Raw genomic sequence first — 10,866 nt, forward strand, 5'->3', positions numbered from 1 at the left:
CACGTCCTGCTCAGTCTGCTAGCAGATACCTCGTATTGTTCCAGATGTGCTGACATCAGCAGCAGCACAGCTGTGTGATACCATGAATCTCAGTTATTGATCCAACACACAGTAAATACAAAGATCAGGATTTCTGAGAGTAATCATTATGAGTCTGAACACATGATCACTGAATGTTAGTCTCCACAATAATAAGCTAACACAAGCAAACACAGCTTTCAGCTCTTATTTTGAAACTGGCTTATTTAGAGAGCTGTGATGTGAGCGTGCCTGGCTCTGAGGCACTTGGGTCAGCCTCTGTTGTTTAGAAGTGTTACAGACTGTGAATGACACAGACCTGTCAGTTTCCATGTTTGTCTGTAACACAGCTCAGGGCTCCATGCTGAACGCATCCATCCAGTGTTATTGATCCAGGACTGATACCAGCATTGGGATCAATACTACAACACACAATCACATGTGTCCACGTGATGTGTTTGACCAGCTTTATTCATTAATGATCAATCAGCTTATTTACTGCATCTGAGTCCAGCTTCATTTAAATGATCCAACCATGAAAATGACATCAGTCCTACAGAAGCACTTCATGCTAACAGGAAGTCATTGATTAAGGTGGAATAACACAGAGACACAACCACTCACAGCTAACCTGACCCCACTAACTGCATGTGTTTGGACTGTGGGAGGAAGCCGGAGTACCGGAGAGGACGCACACAAACACGGGAGAACATGAAGCACTGAAACAAAGATGGTGGATTTGACCTCAGGACCAGGCAGGGTTACGGGGGTCATGACCCCCCAATAATAGATCCAGCTACACTGAAACTGTCAATTTCATTTACTTTTCCTGTTTTAAAGCTATCAGGCTGCTTTGTGGCTCACTCAATACTAAACTAAGATACTTTCAGTGTGAATCATTTGCAGGAACACAGGCAGGATTTAAAGTGCAGAACTTTACAGTCTCTGTCTCAAAGTTGGTCTGAACATGCTAACAGCTCTTTGTTTTTCTCAGTTTTCACTGGTTTGATGTAATGAAAGAAATTTTAAAGAAGCAGACGATTGTTATTTTAGTTCTATAGTTTCATAAATCGTGGTGTGGATCTAAGTCAACATTCAGAATAAATAAGATAATACAGCACTTTGATGGTTGCCTTTGTATTTTCCCAGCAGTGCTCAGGTTGGTTCTCGGCTACATTTACATACAGATGTTAATGTGTTCAGCAGCTGGACTCATCTGAGGAAGGAACATTGGAAAGGTGCTCAGTGCACAACTGCATCACTAATTTTATGTAAGACCCTGTGTTTTATTGTATTTATATATTTGTAACATTTGACTCAAACACTTTTGGGAAGGATGAAAATGTTTTCAGGAGGAAGTTTTTCCTTCTGTCCGACTGCAGTACACACAACACTGCGTCTCCCTCCCTTATCACAGTTCCTCAGGCTGCTGATGAGCGCCCCCTGGTGTCAGTGTTGATGACGTCATGCACCGTGAAACATAAACAGTGTCTGTTAATAAAAAATCATGTGTCCATTTTCATGTTTGCATCATGTTTCTGTAAAATCATCAGCTGTTTCTGAACCTTCTTCATTGTTTGACTCATTCCAACAGCTGTGAGCTGTGATGGAGTCAGAGCAGCTTCATCACTGATGTTCAGGTGAAGCTGAACTTAATAAACTGTAGAAATGATCAGGATTCAGGCTGGATGTGTAAAACACTTCTGTGTGAGGTCGCAGTGCTTCATATGTGTGTGTGGGCTGAAGCACACACGTGTGAGTCCTCAGAGGTTTCACACACATCACTGCACACACTTATAATCCTAGTTTAAGCTTGTGGATCATATCGGACACATCAGCAGCTCTTTGGAGACAAAGATTTGAGATTTAAGATGAGTCATAGTCTTTCTATCCATGGTAGCTTCCACTGCTGAGGCTCGGGAAACATGAAGAGGATAATTAAGAGCAAGCATCAGCTCTGTCTCATCTAACTACACAGTATTATGATCATGCACTTATGTCTCAAACTAAGACACAATGAGACAAAATGAGTTCTGTGAGTCTTTAGATTATCAGTAAATTCTGGTGACAGTTTGATGCTCAGTGGAGCCATTTTTGGTTTGTGATGAGTGTTTTGTGAGCTTCTGTTTTGTGAATCGCTCTTTGTAATTTAGAAGATGGTGCAGAAATGTGCGCGCCCTTATCTGAGAGGACACGGAGAGAGTGTCGCAGACTCGAGGTGAGGAGATAAACCTCGGAGCAGGACGGCCTGCACGTTACCCATGTGCATCTTTTCAGTGACATCAAGTGAACCCATAATAAGCATTTCTATGTCTTAGACATCATGTCCATTTCTAATGAGAGATTATTTTTAAATGAGGGAAACCTGGTCTAACAACACGCTTCCAACAGAGCTAAAGGTTCACCACAGTGAGACGGTGGGACTCTGATAAGAACTGAAACACTGTGTATGAACAGCTGAGACAAAACTATATATAAACACTCATTTATTCCAGTTTAGTTTGCAATGATTTCAAAGTAATGTGGAACGATTCATGTTCGTGAGCTGTTACAAACACAACTATTGATTTGTCTATATATGGTCGGACTACAAGGCTCGTGTTGAGGCTCTTGGAATAATGTGTGAATTACAGCAAGAAATGATGGTTTTCCATTTTACCAAAGTGGAATAAAATCACCACAGCAAAGAAATCATGTTATTGTCTGCAGCTAAAATATATGGTGAACATGGTTTTATAATAATGTGCAAACACAACCTCACTCTGCTCTATACGAGGAGCCAACCACAGCTCTCCGGGTCTTCATCCACCACCTCCACCATCTTTGCTCATCATCATTCACTTAATTGCTGATTGGTTTAAATCAAACTCCATTACAGGTTCAACTCCATCATATAACAGCATGTTGACTTTGGATCTGGTGTGCAGTGCCACCTTAAAAGATGAGGAAACTAAGAGATTACAAAAAAAGAAGTGGAGGAGTTAAAGAGCTGCAGCAGATTAACAGTTTCTGACAGTCATGTGTTAGAAATAGGACGATTAGATGAGCTGAGGGATCCATCTACTGCTCAGTGAAGCCTCATCAGAAACAGTCTCAGTGGAAGGATGGCTCTATTGTTAAGGAAGGACACAGGCAGAAAGACTGGCGTCTGTCACACAGGAACTGGACTGAAAATCAGCTGCACATATTCATCAGTACATGCAAACATATTATAGGTGTGGAATTCAGGACAGTACCATCAGAAGTTGATCCACTGTGCAAATGTCTGATTGGCAGTGGCTTCATTTTTCACTATGAACAAACTGCTAATGCAGCATCACAGGACGTCAGCCATGGATTGGCCTCCCCAGACCTCAACATTACTGAAACATCTTAACAGAGGATGGAAACAAAGGGAACCAACATCCAAGAAAAGACCAAGACTCCAGGCTGTGCTGAATTATAAAGGTGGACTGACCTCCAGGGTCCTTAGTATCATATAAGCTCAGTTTGTGTCTTATATACTTTCCATTTATATAACAAAATATATAGAAAGGAGGGTGGTTTAAGATGTGTGTAGAGTTTTATTCATTATCTTTAGACAAACAAAGAAAGCACCATCCATTCGTCTCCAGTCTGTATGAAAAACAGGGGAAAGGTCAAATTAAACCTTTGAAATTCCTTTCACAATAAATCCATAAATAAACAAAATAAAACATAGAAAAGTGTTTAAACCCACTTTTCCATAAAGCTGTCAATAGGAAATGTTCCAGTAAACATGTCTGTGTTTCTGCTGTTTTCCTTTCATGCGTCCACAGCTGACAGGTAACCCTATTGGAGTCGCCATAGTGACGGGTGGCGTCTCAGCTTCAGCGTGTTGATGGGCACAGCCATGGTTACCACAGCTGGAGTTGGTGTACGGCGAGCTGTGAGAGGACAGAGATGGAGAACGCACATTTAACTCTTTAACAGGAGATACGTTACGACTAACAGACGACTGCTGTCTACATGATGTCTTTGCAGCCCTTATGCTACATGTTACACAACTTTTCTTCATGCCAACAAGACTGAGGTGCCACATAGTCGACACATACAGCTGATTATGATGCATGTTTTACTATTGCTATGTTCACATCATCTGCTTGGCTTTATTACTGAAAGCCTGGAGATCCTCTGACGTGTGCATGGCTGATGTGAAGTATGATTAGTCCTACATGACATCAACAACAGAGGCAATGAAAGCTTTGTTGTTAACAGGTTGTAGGTAAAGTCAAATGTCTACTTCTACACTTGTGTTGGGTAAAGTTCTTCTCACTGCAGCAGATTTATATCTGTGCTTTCACAGGGCGTGATGTGGAGCTCAGCGCTGAGGTGCAGGTCTCCTTGGAGACGGCATCCTGGCTGAAATATTATCATGCTTCCAAAACATTTCAGCTTTTATTTTGAAAGAAACAAGACTTGAAAACGAGTCCCCTTCTTCCTCTTTGTCTTTGTTCTTCAGAGGAATGTCACCTGGACAAACTCAGGGCTGTTCTAGAGCCTTTCTTATTATTTGACTCCATAGAAATAAAACTGAATGGAATCAAACAAAAACTCCCAAACAGCTAAAACACTTTGCTTTATTCTCTTTTTTAACAAATACGTTGAAGTCCATCCACAACAACACAGCTGAGATCTCCTTTGTAATCAAGTGTTTCCATCCTTTGTACAGATCTGCATACAAAACAATCATTTACGTCCCACAGAAGTCTAGTTACACGTAACTATACAAGAACTGGTGAATGACAGAAACATGAGACACATGATCACAGGTGATAACAAAAAGAGAAAGAATTCATGTGTTAGTGATGTTTTTCAGCCCTGATGGCTCATGTTGGAGAAACAAGCTGAGGTACGTGGAAAGTTCACACACACAAGTGGGCGTGAGCGCACACACACACAGAGAAACACAACTGAAGCATCTGTTTGCTGTTTCTGCTTTCATCATCTCTGCTGCTGTGTCAGGCTGGGGTCTCTCAGTGACGTGGTTGAGGTGAAGTATGACGAGTATCCCTGATTCAGTCCATCGAGACAAAGGGCAAAGAAAGCTGTTGTTAACAAACTCTATGGTGATGTGGCATTTAGCTCTGACTCTACGCTCTGCTGAATCCTTTGAACCTGCTGATCAGTAAAGCTCTACGTGCTGCAGCAGATTGACCTCATCTGTGTTCACAGGTGTGGACCTCAGCGCTGAGGTGCAGGAGACTTTCATTCAGTTCTCCCTGCAAACAGCATCCAGCCTGGAAATACTGTCATCTTTCCCACAAACGGTGCTCTTATCTCAGAGAAGAAGTCTGATGTAAATAACTGCAATCAACAGTGATGTTCTGCACAGATCACTTTTCCATTTTGCTCTCTAGATGAGTCCCAGCTGCCTGACCTTGTGTCCAGGTGATCGTCTCACTGAGGAGCTTTTGTTCTGAAAATCTCACGTCCATCACCTGTTTCCTTTTTACTATCTCTGCTCTTTCTTTATTCACAATGCTCATAATATCACACAATTATATTCATCACCTGCATGTTTTTATCCAGCTGCTGTTAGAACCAAACAAATAAAAAGGATGAAAAGCCTGAAATCCTTTGATTTATTACATTTGAAACAAATATGAGAGCATCCCTAACAGCACAGCTGAGACCTTTGTTTTAATCAAGCCTTTGTATCGACACACTTGTAAAGATTCATATACAAAACATAATAGAATAAATCAATATAAAATACACATAATCACAAAAATGCAGCCATGTTGTGAGTTTGCATCTAAAACATGCATGTTTCCCTTTGTACAGGCAGATTTACAGCAGACAAAGCAACACGCTGATCGACTTTGACCGCTGCAAAAACAAAATACCCACCAAGTCTGAAGTCGATCAGAGGAACTGTTGACAGACTGACAGACAAACAGATGCTTGATTCATTAGTGCGATTAAATGTTCTTCTTTAGCAGCATCACTTCATGTGTTTGTGTTCCAGGAATAAAGGTCTGTTTAAACTGGACGTCTCCTCAGCATCACTCGTGCTGTCGTGGTTTCAAAGCTGTGCAGAAAGAATCTGAGGGATGATACAGAGGTGACCAAAGTTACAAACATCCAGCTGTGCTGCAAATGTTTGCAGAGCTCCAAACTCTTTGGCTTTCTGCAGAGCAAGTATGGAAGAAGCACCTGAGCTAACTTCAGTTTAGACGATATGAGGAAAAATGCTGCTTCCCAAAGTTTCCTACAAGTATCCAGTTTATATTTAGAGAAGCGAAGGCTCTTTATCCTGACAACTACTCCCTGGTGGATCCCTGTCCTGTGACAGCAGCAAAGACTGTGTATCAGTATCATCAAAGCCACTTCAATAACCAGTGTTTAAAGCTCTCTAGCAGATGGACTTCAGTGGCAGCAGCCTCTGTCTGCTGTGTACAGAAGGTTCTCTGATGAAGCACACAGCAGATGCTGCACTACAACAGCAGCAGCAGCTCAGCTTCAGTTTGCTTCGACGCCCTTTTTGACCTGTGAAACAGCAGAAAATGAAACATTTCAACACCCGTTTGTTAGCGTGAGCTATTCTGCTGTTTTTCATCATTTCACAGGTGAAATAAAATCACATTTACTTCCTGTAGGAGTGATCGTGTCCAGCCTGACTGAGACCATGTGCTCCATCCTGCACAGGTAATAAACCTCTGACATGAAGGGCTGTCAAGTAGTTTTAGACAAATGGGGGTAAAAGAGACGTTAAAAGCTTAAAGAGAAACTACATTTTCTAAGAACTGTCTGACGTTCACCTCTCACACAGTGGATACGATTCTGCCGCTGCAGGAATAATCTTTGTGCTTATGAAACTGTCCATGTGTTTGCAGAAAATGTCACATGTTCAAAGCCATCCCAGCACCTGGGGTTTGTATAAGTGCAGCTGCTGGTGGGGAGATAGTCTCACTCTTCTATATAAAGAGTCAGCAGGCAGCAGATCTTCATCTGTGATCTCCTCCATCATCACGTCTTCACTCTTCAGCAGCTATGGCTTCACTTCGTGCCCTTGTGGGAGTGGTGCTGTGCTCCTCATGGTTTCTGCTTCTGCCTCAGGCCGACTTTGATTTACAGAGTCATCCATAATATTTTTTATTTTTTATTTTACTGCCCATCTATTTTCATACAAATGTCTCCGTCTTATGGAAAAGGGGTGGAGCTTATCCAACGAGGACAGGCAGGGCCCCCCCAGACAGTTTAGCAGTCTATACAGGAGGCCGACCTTTGCAACATGTACTTCTATAATGACTTCACCATTTAGGTTATTTGGTTATGTTTCACCCTGGATTTTGTGTGATAATATTTATTTTGTCCACTGATTTAAAAACAACAAACTTTATGAATATAAAACAGAGTGAACAACAAAACATCAGCTTTGGAAACTTTGATGTAAAATTCTGCAGTTGTTTTCTCAGATATAGCATAAATCAAACTAACATACATCAGTGTGTTATTAATGTGCACACACACACACACACACACACACACACACACACACACACACACACACACACACACACACACACACACACACACACACACACGTGTTACAATAAACAGCTCTTATGCTTCTGTATGATTCTCAGTGCTTTCCATTTGCGTGTCCACAGGTTGCTGTAAGTGGTGCTTGACTGCAGTTTGCTCTCATTTCAAGTGGTTTGCTGTCACAAAGCCAACAGGAAGTCCGGCCATGGTTGAGCCAACTGAAGATGGGTTGAAGGTGGCGTCCTCGTTTCCTCTGTGAGCGCGAGAGGACAGACAAAGCAAACACCGTTTGGACAGCATTAAAATATTTACACTGATGATTAATGTTGTGTCTTTGCACCTGTAGCGATACATGTTGGAAAATGGAGACTTTAGCCACCAAGACTGACGTGCCTGGAAACTTCCCTGTGAGTACGCCCACAAAGACAGGAAACAGTTTAACCACCGCGGTTAATCCTCCATCATCATCATCCAGTATTTTTCACATCTTTTCTTCTGCTGTTTCCCTTGTTGTCAGTCACGGGGTTTGTGACTGAAATGCGTGTGGTCGACGGGAAGCCTGACGAGTACGGCCTGAATCATTCCATCAACACCGGACGGAGTGAAACCTTTGTTGAAAACAGATTATATGGTAACGTTGCATTTAGCTTCAGTAAACTGTGAAGTTACAGCAGCAGATTTACATCACGTGGCTTCACAGGAAGTAGTCTGGACCTCAGCGCTGAGGTTCAAGCAGCTCTGCTTGCAGACGGCATCCTTCCTGAAAATGTTCTTCATCTTCCTCAAACCAGAACTTTTACATTGGTGCTGAAGTTCTATATAAAAACAGCCTGAAATACAAAGTGATGTTGTGCACTGATTACCTCACACTTTCCATGTTTCCTTCTACAGAGGAGTGTCCGCCTGAGTGTTTTGTCTGATCTGTTGTTGATCGTCTCATTGACACTGCATGCAGATCTGACACCAGGGCTGGACTGGGACAAAAAATGGTCCCGGGCATTTTGACTGGAGACCGGCCCCCCAGGTATTAAAGGAAAAACCATGAAGCCTTTGAATGAAAACAAACGCTGTTGTCACAGTGATGGACGCTGTCTTGTTGGTATACATGCATCAGTCTAATAAACTTAAACCTGCACCATCCTCCCTGTCCTGGTATTCTAAACAGGAAGTAGACTGTTGGTCGAGTTAACCTCCTGAACATCTACAACACACGGTGGAAACCTGACATTAAGACAGAGACTAGAGGTGAGACATGATCATTGCTGATTACTGATGACAGATTTAGATATGTTTTCATAAACCTTTCATTTGCCACATCAATAAACAGCACGGCAGGGCAAAATATGTTTTCTAACATGGCAACCTTTAAAAAGTGAAAGGAGACAGAAAGACAGCTGAGAAAGAATCAAACGGACTTTTTGATGCATTTTACACACAGTACTGGTGCAGAATCTAGAAAATGTGGGAAACACTGGCATCATATGCAGTACTTACTTCTGAAGAAATTATGATGGGACCCTAAAAAATGACTATGTACAATAATGGATTTCTATACATTTTACATCAGATGAAAACGTTTGTTGTAAGATTCAGATAATTATTTATTAAAAGTGAGACATTTTAAATGAGAATAAGAAAGAAAAGTATTTCTTTGTGCCCCCCTCTCCCTGTTAATGCCCTACCTGCCCCCCTGGCAACACTTTGCTAGACCCGCCCCTGCACAGTTACCAGCTGTCAGCTACACAAAAAGGATCCTGGTGTTATTTGTCTCTCAGAAACAGTTCATAACTTCAACTCATTTTTGTTTTGTCATGTTTTGTTCTTTACATTGTCTTTCTTCTATATAATTGTTAAACATTTAATAAATATGTCTACAAAAAGATTTTAAAAATCAGACATTTCACACAGACACCCAAATGATTTCTGACTGATGAAGGGGGCTGAAGGTGCCCTGCTCTTGCCCAGCTTCTGCTGCTCTCTCCCTGCTCACTGTCAGCAGCTGGCAGCCTCGGTCCTGCCTGAGACTCTTCATCTATCAGTGCCAAAGAATATGGGAAATAGCAACGCACAACATGCACATTACAAAACAAGCACATGAATCAGCATTACATTCATTAGTGAAGTGCTGACGTTCGTTCCTAAACTTTGGGCCTTAATTAACATCACTGTGAACTAATGTTTGCTTTGCTTCTTAACCAGTGAAGCAGCGAGGGGCTTTCTGAGGTTCCTGCTCGTAAATGCCCAAAATGAGTCGAGTATTTCTCTGCAACTACAAACTCTGCTTTCATCAGAGGTGTAAATATTACAGCACTGTGTCAGAGTCACTGAGGCTGGAACACAGAAAAAGGAAGTAGATGTATTTATTTTTAGACTTTATTGCCTGGAACCACTTTAAAAATACGCTTTGGGTCACAATTAACTGCAGAAAACCAGGAATCCACATATGAACATTATCTGTGCAGAGATTTATGCTTCTGAAGGTAAACACTGAAAACTTGCAGCACTAAATGCACAGATAGCCAGGCGTTTCACATTTTGGGACCATCTGCCAGTTTTCATTTCTTAGGTATTGAAGAGCAGAAATGATTGAATTTTATTTACATGCTTAAAAATGTTTGCTTTTGAATATTATTTGAAGAATTACCCACACACTCAGGCACTGTGGGCCTGTTTCCCTTTGCACAACCGAGTGTTGGAAACGGGCCTTTTCTCTTTAAACTCTGAGGGGCTGTAACTTTGGCTTCTATTGGCAGATTTGCATGATTGACCCTCTTTTTAAAATAGTTTTAGCCAAGAGAATCAAGCTAACATCACTGTTTTTACGTCAGCTCACGTCACACGAGCTGTTTCAAGAAAAGTCCTCCTGTCACACAGCAATGGCTACATGAATCACACCACTCTGCTTAAATAATAATAATAATGTTTAGTGAAGCAGGTGAAGCAAAGGGCTGCTTTTAATAGGCTGGGAGACCCAGGTGTGCTGCTTTAGCTGCTGAGCCTCTCATGCTAGCCTCCATCTATAAGCTGGGATCACAGGAGCACTGCAGTCCTGACTAGATCAAGGATTGTTATTCATGCAGGTGACAAAAGTTTACATTCACAGAGTCATAGGATTGAGCCTGGTTTGAAAAGCAGCTGTTTAATGCAGCTGCTTAGAGTTCACACACAGTAGAAGAATCAGACTTGAGTCACATTTCAAACACTGGAAAAATACTCAGCAAGTAACAATGAAAACAGCACAGACTCAGTATATCCTGTTCAGTCCTGTGTTTGATATGAATGTGCTGTTCAGAGAGGATCTCATGTCCTCTTTTACAAAGCCTTTGTTTCATGATGTTT

Source organism: Rhamphochromis sp. 'chilingali', assembly GCF_963969265.1.
Source record: "Rhamphochromis sp. 'chilingali' genome assembly, chromosome: 15".
NCBI classification, from domain to species: domain Eukaryota; kingdom Metazoa; phylum Chordata; class Actinopteri; order Cichliformes; family Cichlidae; genus Rhamphochromis; species Rhamphochromis sp. 'chilingali'.